The sequence below is a fragment of the Vombatus ursinus genome, unplaced genomic scaffold, assembly GCF_900497805.2.
Source record: "Vombatus ursinus unplaced genomic scaffold, bare-nosed wombat genome assembly UNPS02009573.1, whole genome shotgun sequence".
In the NCBI taxonomy this organism is placed as follows: domain Eukaryota; kingdom Metazoa; phylum Chordata; class Mammalia; order Diprotodontia; family Vombatidae; genus Vombatus; species Vombatus ursinus.
In genome coordinates this window covers 19,172,852-19,192,047 of record NW_020949351.1, presented here as the reverse complement: position 1 = coordinate 19,192,047, position 19,196 = coordinate 19,172,852, and the positions used below count along the sequence as shown (strand labels likewise).

The 19,196-nt window shown below is 39.6% G+C and overlaps 1 protein-coding gene across 1 annotated transcript in view; it reads right to left on the bottom strand.

The window, feature by feature from the left end:
- Nucleotides 1-18,909, bottom strand: part of ZNF407 (zinc finger protein 407) — a 601,429-nt gene extending 582,520 nt beyond the window's left edge. Inside the window, exon 1 of the mRNA XM_027852399.1 lies at nucleotides 18,411-18,909. The gene's annotated coding sequence lies outside the window, so the exon portion shown is untranslated. The remainder of the gene's footprint in view (nucleotides 1-18,410) is intronic.
- Between the last annotated feature and the right edge of the window lie 287 nt (nucleotides 18,910-19,196).

The window sequence follows — 19,196 nt, the reverse complement described above, 5'->3', positions numbered from 1 at the left end:
GTAAAGGACATTAGAGAGAATGGGGCATTGCACTGTATATTGAGAAGTTTCAAAACTGTTAGGAAATCCAGAACCCAGAGGTAAGTCACATGGCAGAAAGCCCTTAGATGATGATAATAAATAGAAAGAATAAAAAAAAACTTGTCATTGGAGTATAGACAGATACATAGTTTACCTAGATTTAATCTAAGCATTTTACAAATTAACTCATGCCATTTTTGTGGAAAAGAAATGTGGACAAAACAATAACACAATCAGATGGATTCAGAACTGGTTGAAAGACCTGATTCAATGTTTTGATATCAACTTGGAAGAAGGTGACCTATGGAATGTCGCAGAGATTTGTTCAAGTCTCTTAGCTATTTACCATTGTTACAAATCACTTGGATAAAAGCATGGATGGGATGCTTATCAAATATTCAGATTAATCAATCAACAAGTATGTGCCTATTACTATTTACCAGGCACTAGGGATGCAAGTACAAAGAATGAAATGATCCCTACTCCCAATGGGCTCACATTCTAATGGAGGAGAAAAGGATATATGAAAACATAAGTAGGACAAATAAAAAGTAATATACAAAGCAGTTAAAAGCAAGAAAGTCTAGAAGGGAGGGTACAAGCAATTGGGGGCAATCAGGAAAGATTTCATACAAAAAATGATGCCTGAGTTATATCTCAAAGGAAGAAAGAGAGACTCTGTTTGGCAGAAAAGTAGAGAGAATGCATTCCAGACATGAGGCATGGCTATCCAAAGTCTTGGAGATGGGAGATAGAGTGTCACATGCGAGTAACAGAGAGAAGGCCAGTTTGGCTGAATCACAAAGTGCAGTAGGGAGAAAAATGTCCAATGAAGTTGGAAAGATCTGTTAGAATCAGATTATATAGGGCTTTAAAAGCTACAGAAAAGAATTCAATAAGAAGGCATTAAGAAGTCAATTAGGTCAACTGAGTAGTAGAGTTACACAGTCAGATTTGCCCTTTAGAAAAATTATTTTGGCAAAAGCATGAAAGATAGAATGGTATGATGAGAGACTTGAGGCAGGGAGACCAATTAAGAGGCTGTTCCAATAATCTAAATAAGAGATGTTGTAGCCTAAACTAAAGGCCTAAACTAAAGTCATGGCTATGGGAATGGAAAGAAGAGGTCAAAATGCAGAAATGACAAGATTTAACAACTGATTAGATATGTGGGTTGAGAAAGAGTGAGGAATCTAGATTACAAACCAAGGACACTGTAAGGATAGTAGTGCCTTTGACAGAAATAGAGCTATTTAAAGGGGGGTAAGCCTAAGGGGAAAGATTTTAGGCATGTTGTGTTTAATATATTTCTGGGACATCCTGCTGGAAATGTCCAATAAATATCTAGTAATCTGGGACTGAAGCTCAGGAGAGAGAGAGGGTATTTGTATTGATCTGAGCATCATCTGCATAGAAGTAATAAACTCATGAGAGCACAAGAAGTTACCAAGAAAGCAAATGTAGAAGAGAAAGGGGCCTAGGAATAGAACCTTGGGGAAGACCAACAGATAAGAGGAATAATACACATAATGAGCCAGGAGAGGAGACTGAGTAGACAGGCAGGAAATGAACCATAAGAGAGCAGTGTTATGAAAAACCACAAAGGAGAGAGTATCCAGGAGAAGAGAGTATTCATTCAAGAGCATCAAAAGTAGCAGATAGGTGAGGATTAGAACTGAGCCAAGAAAGCATTTTAGTTGAGTGATGCTATCAGACACCAGATTCCAAAAGACTGAGGAGTGGGTAAAAGGAGAAAGATACAGTGTAGACATCTTTTTCAAGCAGTTTAGCTCAGAAAGGGAGGAGGGATATAAGGCAATAGCTTGGGGAGATGGTAGAGTCTAACGAAATTTTACCAAAGTTGGAGGAGACAAGCATATTTGAAGCAATAGAAAAGGAATGCATTGCTAGGGAAAAGTTGAAGATTCAGGAGGACAGGGAATGATTTCAGATGCAATCAAATGAAAAAGATGGCAGGGGATGGGATTAAATACACACTACAGAGGCGCTGACCTTGGCTAAGGAAAAGAGTCACCTGTCCTGGGTCAGAGACCAGCAGAAAGGGTTAGGGGGAGATGATATTCAGGTTTTTGAAATAAAGAAAATGGGAGAAAATAGCAGTCAAGTCATATAGCCTCAATTTTTTTGGTAATCTAAGAGGTAAGCTAGGAAGAACAGCTAACACAATAGGTAGAAGAATCAGGATCCAAATATCTTTCAACAGGCTAGAAGTTAAGCTTAAAAATAAGATGAAGTTTAAATAGGAGCAAATAAAATCTTGAACTTCAGTTCAAAAAACTGGCCTCACAAGTACAAGATTGGAGACAAAAGTTTAAGACAGCAATTTCTCTGAAAAAAAATCTGAGAATTTTAGTGGATGGCAAATTCAAGCTAACTGTGCTCTTAGGCCTCATAGCTTCCAAAAGGGAAATGAAAATTCTTGTACTTTGCTCTAGTCAGATCAGATCTGGAATACCATGTTTGGTTCTGGGCTCCACAGTTTAAGACTATTGATAAGCTAAAAAGCACCCAGGAAGGCAAATAGTACAGTGAAATGTCTCAAGTTCATGTCAAAGGAGAATTATTAGAAATAACTGGCACTAATGCCTTGTTGGTGGAGTTGTGAAATGATCCAACCATTTTGGCGAGCAATTTGGCACTATGCCCAAAGGGCTATAAAAATGTGCATACCCTTTAACCCAGCAATAGCACTTCTAGGACTGTATCCCAAAGAGATCATAAAAATGGGAAAAGGACCCATATGTACAAAAATATTTGTAGCAGGTCTTTTTTGTGGAGGCAAAGAATTAGAAACTGAGGGGATACCCATCAACTGGGGAATGGCTGAGTAAGTTGTGGTATATGAATGTAATGAAATACTATTGTGCTATAAGAAATGATGAGCAGACAGACATCAGAAAAACCTGGAAAAGACTTGTATGGACTGATGCTGACTGAAGTGAGTAGAACCAGGAGAATGTTGTACACAGTAACAACCACTTTGTGCGATGACTGACTTTGATAGACTTAGCCCTTCTCAGCAATGCAAGGATTTAAGACATCTCAAAAGTCTCACAACAGAAAATGCTATCCACATCCAAAGAAAGAACTTTGAAGTTTGAATGCAGATCAAAGCATGCTATTTGCTCTTTTTTTCCTTCTGTTTTGTTTTGTGTCCTCTTTCTTGTGGTTCCTTCTATTAGTTCTAATTCTTCCTTACAACATGACTAATGTGAAAATATGTTTAATAGGAATATACATGTATAGCCTATATCAGATTGTATGCCATCTTGGGAAGGGAGGTGGTGAGGGAGGGGGAAAAAATTTAAAACTCAAAAGCTTATGGAAATGATTACTAATAAATCAAAATAAATTAATAAAAAAAAAAGAAAAAATAACTGGTGATATCTAAATATTATCTAAAGAAAAGACAAGGAGGGGGGCAGCTAGGTGGCACAGTGGATAGAGCACCAGCCCTGAAGTCAGGAGAACCTGAGTTCAAATCCAGCCTCAGACCAAACACTTGACACTTACTAGCTGTGTGACCTTGGGCAAGTCACTTAACCCCAACTGCCCAAAAACAAAACAAAACAAAAGCAAAAAAAAAAAAAGACAAGGAGAATGAAATGGCTGTCTTCAAATATTTAAAGGGTTGTTATACGGAAAAGACTTCAGACTTGTTGCAAACAAAATTAGACAGGATGTCAAGAAAAAAAAATTATAAAAATCAGAACTGTTCCTAAGAAGAAAGATGGTTAGTTCCACCTCACTAGAAGTTTTAAAGTAGAGGCTAGACTTTACAAGTATATTGTAGAAGGGATTCTTTATAGATTGGACTAAATGGCCATTAATAAACATACTATAAAATTCTATAATTAATCAATTTAATATTCATTGGCAACTGTGTGAAATAGTGGATGAGGAAAAAGACTAGAAGGCTATTGCAATAGCCCAAGTGAGAAATGATGACTGGAAAAGGTAAAGGATAGTGGAAATGATGTGATGCTAGAATCAACAATACCTGGCAACAGATTGGCTATGGAAGATAAAAAAGAGGATGAAAGAAATCTCAGATTATAAAACTAGATGACCAGAAGGATGGTTATACCTCCATAGAAATCATTAGGGGCAGCTAGGTGGCGCAGTGGATGGAGCACCAGCCCTGAAGTCAGGAGGACCTGAGTTCAAGTCCAGCCTCAGACCAAACACTTGACACTTACTAGCTATGTGACTCTGGGCAAGTCACTTAACCCCATTTGCCCAAAAAAAAAAATCATTAGAGAAGACACCTCTACACCTGCCCTAACTGGTATGAACACTGAAATATATGAATACTCATTCCGTTATCTGATAATCACAACAGGAAGTGTTTCCTAATGTCTAATCTAAGTTAGTTATGGCTATTTCTTCAAGGAGATAGCTTTTTCTTCTACATCCTCAGGTCAACTGACTTATAAGATTAGCTGAATTTTGACTGATTTGAATATACTTACAACGTTTGGAGTTAGAAAGTAAAGCTCTGGCATTTATTCATACTGTTGTAAATATGGTACAAGAATGTGTGCAGAGAATAATCTTAGAGAAATATAGCTCAAAATATCTGTCTTTTCTCCTACTCCACTGCCTTCTTTCCTTCTCTAATTGGTGATGCAGTGGTATACCAGAATCTGAAGTTAACTTTGGGGAAATAATCTTTATAATTCTACAGATCTGATCTGGGACTTGATCAGCCAAGCCTAGTGACATGTTGGCACTAAGTTTTCCACATCTTTAGAAGCATCCATATTTTCAATGAACCCAAGTCCTTGTTGGATAACCTTGAACCAGAGGATTGGTTCTTGCCTGGAAAGAATACAATGACAATCAACATTAATAATTACTGGAGTTAAACAAGTAGGGAAGGATTTGATGGTGTCCTAGGCATATGATGAGGTAAATTAAACTGCTTTCATTTTTTCAGTAAGTGGTTTCATCTTCTAGTACCTTCACAGCTGATCAAGGTGAAGATATGTTGAGCATGAAATTCAAAATCTCTTAATTTATTCTGAGCCCTTTTATGATTTTTTAAAATTGTGTGCTTATGTTGCTATATCTTATTCAGCACTGTAATTACTGTATATTCTTGCATATTTGCACATATGTCTCAATACTACCTCCTTCCCCCCACAATGGACCATTGGCTCCATGAGAACAAGACCCATTCAATTCAACTTAAAGATTTATTAAATGTTTACTGTGTACAAGGCACTGGAGAAACAAAGACAAAAAAAAATCCCTGCCGACAAAAAAAGTAGTCCCTGCCCTCTAGGAGCTTACATTCTACTGGGAATGTGAGGATAGGATACAGCATGTATGCACATTAAGTAAATACAAAGTAATCTGAGAGAGATCATTAAACAACTGAGAGTATCAGAATAAGACTTCACAGAGGAGGTTGTGACTGACCCAAATTCAGAGAAAGTATAGTTAGGATAACATGAACTAATTGAAAAAAAAACTTGAATAAAAAGATGGCTTCTGAGAGGCAGAGATGAGGAGAAGGAATACATTCTGGACACAAGGAACAGCTTATACAAATGCACAAAGGTAAGAAATGGAATGTCGAGTTCAGGGAAGCACTAAAACTCCAATTTGGATGAAAGAGTAGATAGGAGGAAAGTAACCTAAAGAATGGAAAACTGAGTTGGAGAGAGACTGAAGGCTCTTAAAAAACAAGCTCAGTTTATATCTTGTCCTTTATTTCTCAGATGTGTATGTGAATTTTGGTCTTCTATTAGTGATATACTAGCTTATTCAGCATGACCAAAATTATAATTTGTTACAGGTTTTTACTTAACATAACAAATTACTATCTTTGACAATACAAAGGCAGATGTGAGAGGTCAAAATGCCTGGGCTCTAGTCCTGCCTCCTGCTACTCAAACTAGTTGTATGAAATTGGGTAAATAATTTACGCTGATCCTCAATATGCACATCTGCAACATGGGGATTCTTATCATACCCTTAAGATCAAATGAGGTGTAGAAGCAATTTTTAAAGTGTAAAATGTTACATTTATTATTATGACTAAAGAAAGGATTTTATAGTTAAACATGCAATTGTTTCTCAGTGTTTATAGACATTAACCTATTTGAGCTTTTTGCCACAGACAGTATATTCTATCATCCAAAAAATAGTTATCCATCATGCTGGGGGAATGAGTTGCTCTGGTTAATAAAATATTTCATTTAATGACTGCTTACCATATGTATACCACACTGGAACATTATTTCTCAAAGAATTAAGACTTCAGCATAATGCATAGGAAAACTGTTGAACATGAGTTAATCCATGGTAATTCAGTTGGTATTTAAATATTGCAGTGCCACAGGATAATTATAATAACAAAGATTCATTTTATTCATCAGGTGTAGGAAGCATTGGTTAACAGAGTTTTTTTAGAATGCCTAACAAAGGTGTAACTATATATAATGTCCAAATTGCTTTTATCTATCAAGACTGTCACAAACCAGAAGAAAAAAAACAACAATCACATTTATAGCCTTAATTGAAATCCCAGTTATCTCCTGCCACTGAAGTCAAGACCAAATAGTAACAAAGGCAAGTTACCTACATATTTGTCTTCTGAATACTGATAAAAGATTTGCATGAATAATTCTATCACAAAACCTCACAAGGTGATAGCCTTGAAAGCTAAAAGGGGCCTTAAGAGACATCTAATATGACTCTTCTTTTTTTTAATGGATTATAGCCCAAAAAGGTTGCTTAAGGTCATACAATAAGGTGGCAGAGCTCAGAAATTTAGATTTGGGTCATCTAATACCCAATACTGTACTCTTTCTAGTGTTCCATGCTGATACACCTGCACCCAGGAATTTGAAGAATATGTACTTACTTATGTCACACACAAACTAAAAGTTTCCTCTATGTTTTAACTTTCATCAGTTTCTAAATTAAGAGGAAGCAGAGTACAGTAGAAAGATTACTTGGCTTCAAATCAGAAGACCTGGGTTAGGGGTACTGGAGGATAGCTAGGTGGTATAGTGGATAGAGTGCCAGGCCTGGAGTCAGGAATATTCATCTCCAGTTCAAAACTGGCCTCAGGGAGGCAGCTAGGTGGCCCAGGGGATAGAGCACCAGCCCTGGATTCAGGAAGACCTGAGTTCAAATCCGACCTCAGACACCTGGCACTTACTAGCCTGTGTGACCCTGGGCAAGTCACTGAACGCCACTGCCTAGCCGGAAAAAAAAGAAAAAAAAAATCTGGCCTCAGACACTAAATAGCTGTGTGACCCTAGAACAGTCACATAACCCTTGTTTGCTTCAGTTTCCTCATCTGTAAAATGAGCTGGAGAAGGAAATGGCAAGCCACTCCAGTATCTTTGCCAAGAAAACCCCAAATGAGATCATGAAGAGTCAAACACAACTGAAAATAGCAAACTAACAGGAGTCCTGGCTCACTACACAGCCCACTTTCTAAAACTGAGTCTACTTAATCTAATTTAACCTTTTCTAGGAAACTCAATCATCATTAATTATAATCATCCAAAATCAGGCTAGGCTATGAAAATGCAGTATCTTTTCTGTATCTTCTCCTGCTTTTGCTGTCAGCAATCACCTCTGATATCAATGAACCAGAACGGACCTTCTAACCCAACCTCTAGGTCAGGCCTGCACAACCTCAGGCCCACACGGCCCTTGGTTCGCTTTTAGCGTGGCCAAAGGATCTCTTCTACACCCAAAGGATGTTTTCCTCTACATTTTTCACATTTTTCAATGACCACCCAAAATCCTTTAGCATCCAGCAAGCGGCCAAAGAGCCATAAGCAAAAGTTGTGCAGGCCTACTCTTGGTGATGCAACTTCCCTGATGTACTTAACTTTGAATGCCTCCAGATACAGAATCTGCAACACCCCAAAGTAACCCATTTCATTTTTAAACAACTGTTAGGAAGTTTTTCCTTACGTTGAGTAAAAATCTGTCACTTCTGCTCTGCTATATGTTGTCTAAGAACTCAGAACACCATAGATAGCTATTATAACTACATAAATTAAAAATTACTAAATTCTGAATGAAAGCCTGAGAATCTCTTCTACAAAGTAAAAGCACAAGCTTGAACGCATAGAACCTTCAAAAACTATTCCCACAATCCAGAGACCTTACTTACCTATTCCTAAAGTCTCAACTTTGTTCAAGATCGAGATTACTGGAAATCTGGTCATCAGATAATTGGGATGCTATTTTAATCTCAAAACACTAAATTCCACTCAATAACTATACTTGGAGACTTCCAGAGGCAAAAGGGAAAGGGCGTGGGGTGGGGGGATGCGGGTAGAGAAGGAGGAAGAGGGAAAGACTGGGAGGGAAAGAAGAATGTTATAAGAAATTTTTATTTCTACAATGTTGGAACCTGTGACAGTCTCATGTACTAGAATCAGGAGGAGCTGCTGGCCAGTGTCTCTTCCAACTACCAAAACTGCTGAGAATGAAGCTAAAAACAGAATTGTTCTTTCATTTCTATTTTTTATCTTCCCCCACCCCTTCCCCAACTAGCACCCTAAAGATCCTGCACAAAGTCAAAATGAAAACGTATTATTTCTATCCATGAGATTTTGCAATCTTTGAAGGATGATTTTCATGCTTCTTTGCCACCCCAGCACTCAGTCCAGGACCTAGCACCTAAGTAGCACTTAATAAATGTCTGTTTACTCAACATTACTACTTTTTTCCACTAAGGTCCTCAAACAATAGCATCACAGAATCACAGATTAAGGGTGAGAAGATAGTTCAGAGATCATCTACATATTTTACAGATGAAGAAACTGAGGCCCAGGAAGTCTATGTGACATGCCAAAACTCATACAGGCAAAAAGCAGCAGAACCAGGATTCAATTCCAGTGCTGACTTCAAATCCAGGGCCCCTTTATCTGTACCACTCTTAATCATAAAAAAAAAAAATAAGTGGAAAGGGACTTCAAAGGTCATCTGAAACAAGTCATGTGTTCCACTTTCCACACTCTTGTCAAGTAGTCACCTAGCCTCCACTTACAACACTTCTAGGAAATTCACTATTCCCTGAGACATGCCATTCCATTTTTGGATAGCTGCAATTAAGATGATTATGTTGAACTAAAAAAAAATCTTCCTCCCTGGAGCCACGCAAAAGAAACACAGAATGGGCAAAGTGTGCTCAAGTTGACATCATGAATACCTGGATTCAAATGTCACCTCCATACTTACGGCAGGGTGGCACTGGAAATAAGAATATTGGACTTGACATCAAGTACATCTGAGTTCAAATCTCAGTCTTGACATTTATGTGAGGCAAAATGGCACAAGAGAATAGAACACTGGACAATTTATTAGAAGCAGTTAGAAGTACAGTGGACAGACTATTGGACCTGAAGTCAGGATGATCTGAGTTCAGACACTTACTAGCTGTGTGACACTGGACAAGTTGCTTAACCTTTACTTCAGTTTCCTCATCTGTAAAATGGGGATGATAATAGCTCCTACCTCCTAGGGTTATTGTGAGAATAAAATGAGATAATGTTCATAAAGTGATCTGCAAACTTTGAAGTGCTATATAAAGACCAGCTGCTATTATTATTATTATTACAATTATTATATGTCTTTTATTGGAGGCAGCATGATGTGACAGGTCATTGGCCTTGGAAGTCAGAAAAACTGGGTTTAAGTTTGGGTCTGCCATTTACTAACTGTGTGACCTTTGGAAGATCATTTCTCTTTTCCTAGGCATCATTTGCTACATCTCAAAAACTCTGTGTGTGTGCGCGCGTGCGTGCACGCGTGTATGTAAAATTATTCTATACATGTGAAATTATTCTATACATATTTCTATAAAATAAATTTTTAAAAATTGGGAGGAGATGCTTTAGTGGTAGGTGGGTGGGTGGGTGCGTGTGTGTGTGGACGGGAAGAAGAAGATCAGGAAGACAAAACAGAGGATACCAAATATAAACATGACTAATTTCACAATGTTATGGGACCAGCTTTGGTGTTAGCAGGATTAAAGTTCATTTATTCCTTCTGGATTGATGGTGGTATATATATTCAGAAAGAGGGAAGAATTATAAAGATATTTATCCTGGGAGTGATGCTGACTACAGGGATAAATCATGGAATAATAGAACTACAGTTTCAGAAGGGACTTTGGGGATCATCTAATCCAACCTATGTCCAAAGCATGAATTATTTTTATAATATCCAGATAAGTGATCATCCAGCCTCTGTTTGAAGACTTCTAGTAATGGGGAACTTGCTACCTTTTGAAGTCACAAAGCATTTATTAAACACTTACTACGTGTCAGGTCCTGTGCTAAGTCCTGGGAATATAAATAAGGGCAAAAGTATCCCATTCTACTTCTCAGACAGCCCTAATTCATAGGAAGATGGCTTTTCTTTTACTGAGTAAAAAGTGGACATCCTATGTCACCCAGTCACCCAGTTCTGAACCCAAACAACTGAAGTATCATCCATCCAGCCTACCTACAAATACATTATGAGATTCTCTAAAATACTTTTTCTAAAAAGAGGAATACCTATGAATGAGGGAAGAGTTCATGACCAAAGAAAAGATAGAGAGGTTCACTAGAAGTAAAATGTATAATTCTGATTTCATAAAATTAAAATGTTTTTACACAAACAAAACCAATGCAGCCAAAATTAGAAGAAAAGCAGGAAACTTGGGGGGAAATTTTATATCAAGTTTCTCTAACAAAGGTTTCATTTCTCAAATACATAGAGAACTGAGCCAAATTTATAAAAATAGAAGTGATTCCCCAATTGATAAATAGTCAAAGGATATGAACAGGCAATTTTCAGAGGAAGATCAAAGATATCAATAATCATATGAAAAAATATCCTAAATCACTGGTAATTAGAGAAATACAAACAACTTTGAGGTACCACCTCACACCTATCAGACTGGCTAAGATGAGATAAAATGACAAAAACTGGAGGGGATGTGAGAAAATAGGTATATTAGTGCACTATCAGTAGAGCTGTGAACTAGTCAGGCCATTCTCAAGTACAATTTAAAAACCATGCATACCCTTTGACTCAACAATACCCCTACTAAGTCTATGTCCAAAGAAGATCAAATAATAAGGACCCAGATGTACAAAAATATAGCAGCTCTTTTTGTGGTGGAAAAGAATTGGAAACTCTGCAAAGGTCCATCAACTGGGTAGTGGTGAATGGCATGGAATAATGTGCTGTAAAAAATAAGATAAAAGGATGGTTTCAGAAAAATTGGGGAAGACTTGGGTGAACTGATGAAAAGTGAAATGAGCAAAACCAGAACAATATACACAGTAAGAGCAATATTGCAAAGATAATCAAGTATAAAAGACTCAGTAACTCATCAAAATAATGATCTATCTAACTCCAAAGGACTCATTATATAAAATGCTATACAACTCCAGAGAGGTATATAGAACTGATGTACTCAAAGGGCAGACTAAAACATTTTTTCTTTTCTTTTTCTTGGTTGTTTTTTTTTTCCCCAGACCATGGCTAAGTGAAAATGTTTTGCATGACTTCATATGTATAGTACATATTATATTTCTTGCTTTCTCAATGAGTGGGGGGAGGGAGTGGAGAAAGGAACTAAAAATAAACATTAAATTAAAAATAAAAGAGGAATATTCTGTCCATGATATTCCTCTGATCTGTCAAAAAAGAAAATAAGGTCAATCTACCACAACTTGTTCTTCATGCTTGTAAATTCCCTCACTCAACAGTAAAGGACTTTAAAAAAAAAACAAAACACAAAAACACAAAAATAAAAACAGTTGAGGAAACTAAAGCCTGGTACGTAGTAACCTGTTCCAGGTCACAAAGCTAGTCAGGGTCAAATCTTGAAACCGATTATATCTTCTGACATCCAATCCAGCAAGCTTCCATTACAGGTCTCACCACACACTCTCCTGGTTCAAGAAGCTTCATGCTTCCTTATTACCTCTAGGAAAAAATACAAACTCTTGTTTGACATTTAAAGGCCTTCAACAAAACCTGGTACCAACTTATCTTTTCCACATACAAGACATTCCACTTCCTGTCTTCCTGCCTTTGCATACATAAATTGCCCTGCCATATCTGAGATCTTTAAATCTTGTACTCCCTTTAAAGTACAGTCTAAGAGTCCCCTCCAAGAGGCCCTTCCTGATTCCACAGCTGTTACTGCTCTTCCTCACCCTTCAATATTACTTTGTACATATATTTTTATTCACTTCTGTGCATACATATTATATCCCCCCCAGTCAAATGTAAGCTCCTTGAAGGCTTTTTTGCTACCACAGTACTAGAAACTTAACATTGGTTGAACTGAACTGAGTAATTTGGTCTCTATTCCTTTATTTATTTCTTTTCCCTCCCCAATTCAGAGTGGCATAAGAGGGATGTTGGGTACCCACGATAATGAAATCATGGTTCGTTAAGAAAAGTATTTTATATATTTAACATCGAGCATGGGAAGACTTGTTTATGGATTTGTTTTTGGTCACTTTTGACTTCAGGTTAATTTATTTTCCATGGAGAAAAACAACTGTACCCTAACAATTGAAAGAAGTTGAAACTCACCTCACTTAAATTCCCTTGAAAAGATAAACTACTTCCTTCCCTCCCAAAAGTAGTACAAAGTTATGAGGCTGGGAACACGTTTTGTTTTGTTTTAACAGCCTATAAAAAACATTTCTATCAATACCAACAGAGGCTCATCAGTCCTGCATGAGGGAAGTAGGCTTGAAGAGCAAAAGAATTCCCATCAATTGCCAACAGGTACCTTTCTCCACTGACAGCATGCTCTAAGACAGAGGCGTCAAACTCAAAGCCTACAAAACATTCCAAGTGCTGTAAGCAAAATTAAAACATAACGAGGCTTATACCAACACTTCTTGTGATAGCTGAGAATTGGAAACAAAGTAGATGCATAGCAACTGGGGAATGATTAGACAAGTTGTGGTACATGAAATAATGGAATATTACTGTGCTGTAAGAAATGATATGTGCAATGAATACAGAGAAATATGGAAAGGTCTGTATGAAGTAATGCAGAGTAAAGAAAGCAGAGCCAAGAAAATAGACACAGTAACTACAATGATGTAAATGGAAAGAATGACACATCAAAAAATCAAAAGTAAATGTAACAAAATTATAAAGACCAAGCAGGATTTGAATGAAGAGATATTCAAGGACACTCCCAATCCATCCCATCATGGAGGCTGGAGGTCCACGGGTGTTACACATTGCACATGTTTTCAGACTTTTTCAACATATTCATCAATTATGCTGATTTTTTTCTCTCTAAAAAAACAGTATTTGTCATCTGAGATGGCTCTCTGGAAAGTGGAGAGAAGGGATACTTGGGATAATTATGGTGATGTGAGAAACAGAAAACATTAATAAAAACTTATTTTTTTAAAAACTGAGAAATGCGTTAACAAAATATACAATAGAAAAATGTTAATTTGTGGTTTTCTAAGTCCGTATGTGGCCTGTAGTTTGACATTACTGTTCTAAGAGACTCTACTTCAATCTGGCACTAATTTCCATAGTTCTGTGACCTAAGCAAAGGAAACTGGTTGTTGCTCCCAGGTCTGATCCACTCATGGTTTCCCTCCCTCAACATGTAGGGTGAATCTCAACGAAAGGCCCTCGCTTGGCTTCACCTCATTATCTTCTCCCCAAAAAACCCAATCCTTCTCCAAACTTCCCTATTGTTGTTGTTGTTGATCCTTCATTCTTGAAGAAGACCAATGACCTAGATTCACAACTTCAATATTATCCTTTACTCTTCCCTTTCCTCATTACACATGTATCTGGTTTCCAAACCCTGACCTTTCTATCTCCACAAAATCTCACCTCTCAAATACATTCCCCTCTTCTCCACTCACACATCCACCACCTAGTTCAGGCCCTTTGCCCTGGACTACTTACTACAAAGCCTCCTAATTGGTTTCCTTGCTTCATGTCCTTCCCCTCTCCAATCCCTCCCCTCCACATAGCTACCAAAGTGATTTTCCTCATGCACAGATCTAAATACATCACCCCTACCTTCCCCCAATAAATAAAGCTCCTTATCACTCCTAGGATCAAATATAAATTCTTTTGTTTGGTATTTAAGCTCTTTGCAAACTGGTCCCTTCCTATCTTTCTAATACTCTTATACACTACTCCCTACCACACGTTCTGTAAAGAAGCCATGTTGGCCTACTTGCTGTTCCTCAGAATAAGGCATTTAATCTCTTCTTCCATTTCCTTTGCATTGGCTGTCCTCCCTGCCTGAAATGTTCTTCTTCCTCATTCTAACCCTTAGAATTCCTGGCTTCCTTCAAGACTCAGATCAAGCACCACTGTCTACTGATCTTTCCAAGTCCCTGTCCTCCCACCCCCACCTGCTACTGCCTTCTTTTTTAAGGTTACCTTGTATCTTCTTTGTATGTCCCTTTTAAATACATACATACATATATATATGTAGTTGTTGTTTAGTCATTTTTCAGCCATATCTGATGCTTCGTAATCCCTTTGGGGGTTTGCTTAGCAAAGATACTGGAGTGCTTTGCCATTTCCTTCTCTAGTTCATTTTACAGATGAGGAAACTGATTAAGTGACTCACCCTGGATCACACAGCTAGTGTCTGAAGCCAGATTTGAACTCAGGTTTTCCTGACTCCAGATTTAGCACTCTATCCTCTGTGCCACCTAGCTTACACTTTTACACACACACACACACACACACCTGTATATGTCTACGTATATATGCACACATACAAACATACATTTACACACATATTCATACATATATGTGTATGTGTGTGTGTGTGTGTCCACACACACACACATACATACATACAAATACATGTCTCCCCCATTAGACTGTAAGCTCCTTTGTGACAGAGATTGTTTTCACCTTTTCAATGTATCCCCAGATTTTAGTAAATGCTTGTTAATTGAATTATCTGCCAAATCCCTTTGGCCACTGTGGAGCACAAAAAGTTCCCTTTTCCCTCCCTATGTATTTGTACTATAGTAACTGAAAAAATGTCTACATAAACCATTCATAAACTTGTCGAGAAAAATACTGTTTAGTGGACACACTAATCTCCCTTGACTTCTCTTCTGTGCCCAATCCAACACTCATCAGCTGACTCTGGTCAGTCTAATGACTATAGCAGATCCAGAAAGGGAACTAAGAAGTTAAGTCAAGGGACTAAAGAGAGGGAGGAAGAAAACAGCAATTCAAGTCACTATTGACCCAGACTATTACAGATCAGAATCTGATGAAGGTGGAACCTCAACCTGTCAAATCAATCCCAACCCAAGTCTGATCATTCTAACTCAAAACGACCTACACAGATCTAGACTAAAAGACCAACTCCAACCAACTCAAGCTTAACTCTGATAGATCAACGCCAACTCAAACCAACCATCCTCTACTGCGACAAAAGGACTAACCTTAACCCAATCTGACTCTACAACTCTGACCAGACCCATGGACAGACTCTAACCTTGACAGTAAACAAATGAAAACCAATTCTGATAACAAATGACTAAGTAACTCAAACATAATAATATGGGCACAGAAGAGAGACAGCATGGTATAATAGATATGGAAATGGGTATGATGTACTGCCAAAAGATCTGGATTCAAATCCCATATCTGATACTTAATAGCTCAACAATAAATCCAACATTTATTAATCACCTACATTCCTGGCACATACTAGGCAGTGGAGATACAAAGACAAAACTGGAAAAAAAAATAGGCTGTGCCCTCAAGGAGTTTACATTCTATTAGAGAAATGAAATGGACTAGACTAGCATACATTTTAACATTTATAACTTTAGGCAAGTCACTTAACTCCTCTGTACTTAAGTTGTCTCCTCTACAAAAATAAGGAATAATGATGCTCACACAACACCCCAACGCCAACTCCTCCGGCTGTGAAGGAAAAGCCTTATATACTGAAAGACATTTTTTAAAGTATACTTTTAAGGTATACTTTTCTCAGCAAAGAAAAAAAGAGAAGGCTGTGTAGTAGGATGCAACTAACTTATTCTGAAATTGTCCCATCTCCTCCAGCCTCCCAAAAGGAAGCAGAGTAAAACCTTGGGTTAAAATTGAGTTTTCTCAATGGCTGGTAGAAAGTCCCACCCTCTAGAGCACTGATCTCTCCCCTTAAAGTCTGTTACCATCAGAACAACTGTATCTACTATTAAGTTCTGCTTGTAAGGACCCTTTCCTCAAGACTCAATTCCTGTGGTAGCCAGAGACTATATTACCCATGAAAGCCCTAAGAGATTCACCACCAACAGGTATCCACCTACTGCTTCCCATCAACAATACTAATCATATCATCAGTTAAAAGACAGAAGTTATTGTCAGCACCACTCCTGATAGCAGCAGATGCTGACAAGGGTAGAAGTGTAGTAAAAAATTCTAGAGATCCTGAAGGTTTAGGTCTCAATTGTAAGTAGCCTAAGCAGAGAACACAAATTAGCTGTCAATACAAGACAAGTATCGACAGTTGCTAGGAGAGGCTAAGCTAGGCCAATTAATAGATATGTCTAGGTTGGGAAAAAGGCACCCAAATACACAGATGGAATTCTCCCCCTTACTGTCTTCTTTTCCCTCTTGCTACTTTCTCTATGATGCCCTGATACTTCTTCCAGATCAAAACTTATCATTTCACCTATGATCCCCTAATGTTAGCTAGGGCATGCTACCAAAAGAAATAAAAGGAAGCTATTTAGCCAGTGCACCTAGATGGAACCCAAAAATCAGCCATGTGTTAAGTTGAAATAACAAAGCTACCTACCACTCCTGGCAACACTAGGATGACCAAGCTTCTAGCCACCCTAACCCTTTCTAGAATTACTCAACCTCCACTTCCTCCTAGCCCTCTCAATTTATATCACTTCTACTTAAAATAAATTGATTCAGAGGAGAACATCTGAACAGAGATCTTGGTGCCAACTTTGTGAAGGATCCAAAAACGTTTCCCTAAGGTACATTTGACATGTGCACATGCAGCACTGTAGAGCAACAGGAAAGTAGATCAAAGGGACATGAGCCACTTTGACTTAAGAGATAGCTAAGGTAGCTACAAAGGTAGCAAAAAAAAAAATTACATCAGGCCTACATGTGAGTACAAAATTCAGCCACTGTTAAATCAGTACTTACTGTCTATTCCATTCTTACTTGATCATAGGGCTAATTAACAGTTCTGCCCACCAAAACTTGAAACTGACTGAGCCTAGAAGCTAATAAGCTAATCTTTCCCACTGATTCATCTCTGATAGTGTAACTCTACCTCCAGGAAAATGGGCAGTGACAAAACAGAAACTGACTACAGACCCAATACTCCAAAGTGTATATCATGATAAAAGGATGGCAAAAAAGAAGTTTAAAAAGTCTGAAAGTGGAAATCAGCTGGAACCATATAAAACAACACACAGCTAGTATATTCTGAGGTAGCCACCAGATCTCCCAGTTGCCTTAATGAGAGATAGAGATATGTAAGCATGCAGCTATAACAGTTCCTGTGGTGATGTTCCTAGTCATCAGTCCTGCCGCAGTAGGTAAAATAACCAACCATTCACCAACATCAGATCACTTACACAAAAAGGCCCAGGTGGTAGTGCTGACAGCGGGTGGTGTGTGCTGCTGACTAGTGAAAAAAAACAGTAGCTGAAGACCTTTGTTTTAATTTTTAATCTCCAGGCTTACACAGAATTCTTTATTCAGAGGAGAATAAAGGGTAATAATCAGACTTCATATTCTCTGAGGTGCAGAAGTGGGTGAGTACCTGTGGATGAAGGAATGGTGTCCCACACTAGGACCCCCCCCCCCAAATTATGTGCTGACAGACACTGCAATCCAGGAACCTGCGCCCGCACAGAGGGAACGTGTAGATGGTTAGGGTTAGAAGGGAGGGAGAGATATTAATCCCCATCAGACTCAACCGTGATGGGAAGTGGGAGAGGGGGGTGGAACAAGGCTCAGGAGAATGGATAATACCTAGAAAAAAAGGCGGAGGATGGAGAGAGAAAGGGTGAGGAAGACCGAAGGAGTAAAAAGAAAAGCGAGACAAGCCACAGGGGGAGGAATAGAGAAGAGGAGAAAAAGGAAGAGAGGGAGAGATGGGGAGGAGGAGAGAGAGAGATGGAGAGGAGGAAGAGGGAGGGGGGAGGGGGAGGGATGAAGAGGGAGAGGGAGGGGGGAAGGAAGAGGGAGCGAAAGGCCCCAGCGGAGATCCTGGCGGCGAGCTGCCCCTGCCCGCGATCCCCACGCCGCCGCTGGGGCTCAGCCCAGACGCCGGACGGTCCCCGCCCCCAACCCCCCGCCCCAGCCAGATAATAACTTACCTGTTTGCTGGCTGAATCGCTCCTGTTCTCCCCTCTGACTGACTCCTCCGGCTCACCGTCTTCCCTTCGGGGAAGAGGCGGGACTTCTTGTCCCGCAGTTGAACGACTTCCGGCGGGAGCTGGACTACCCGATCCAGGAGGGATGACCGGATACCCAGGCCAAGAAAGCAAAACCTGGTGCTGAGCCGGCGAAGCCGACGTCACTGAGAGAATACCGGGTTCCACCTTCTTGTCCCAAGCGGCCGGCGGCCCAGAACACTGTCCACGATCAGGTCTTCTAGTTCCCGCCGGAAGCCACACAACTTCGGGACCGGAAGTCCCGCCCCTAAGCTAACAGAAGACGGCGAGTCAAAGGAATCAATCAGAGGGGGAAGCGAGGAGCTAGAGAAAAACGTGAGGCCGCAAATTAAAGTTTTATCTGGCCGGGGCACGGGAGCCTCTGAGGGCGGGACTGAGACTGCCCGCTTCAGGCCACTTAGGAAGATCGCGGGACCGGGGCCGCTGGGCATCTGGGTCCCGGCCAGGGGCGGTTCCCCTCCCGCTTCCCCCCCCCCCTCCTCCCTCCGCCTCAGCTTCCCCCCCCACTTTCTGCTCCCCGTATCCACCTTCAGCCCTGAAAACCCCCTTCCTTGCTGCCCCCGCTGCCCCTTCAGCGTGACCCCTACGGGCGGCCCGTGGACGGTGCCTGAAAAACAATCAAGTCCATGGTCCCCTCCGCAGGAACGGCCCCGGTCACGGGCCGGCCCCGCCGCGCTCTCCCTCCGCTCACTCGCTCGCTCGCTTGTT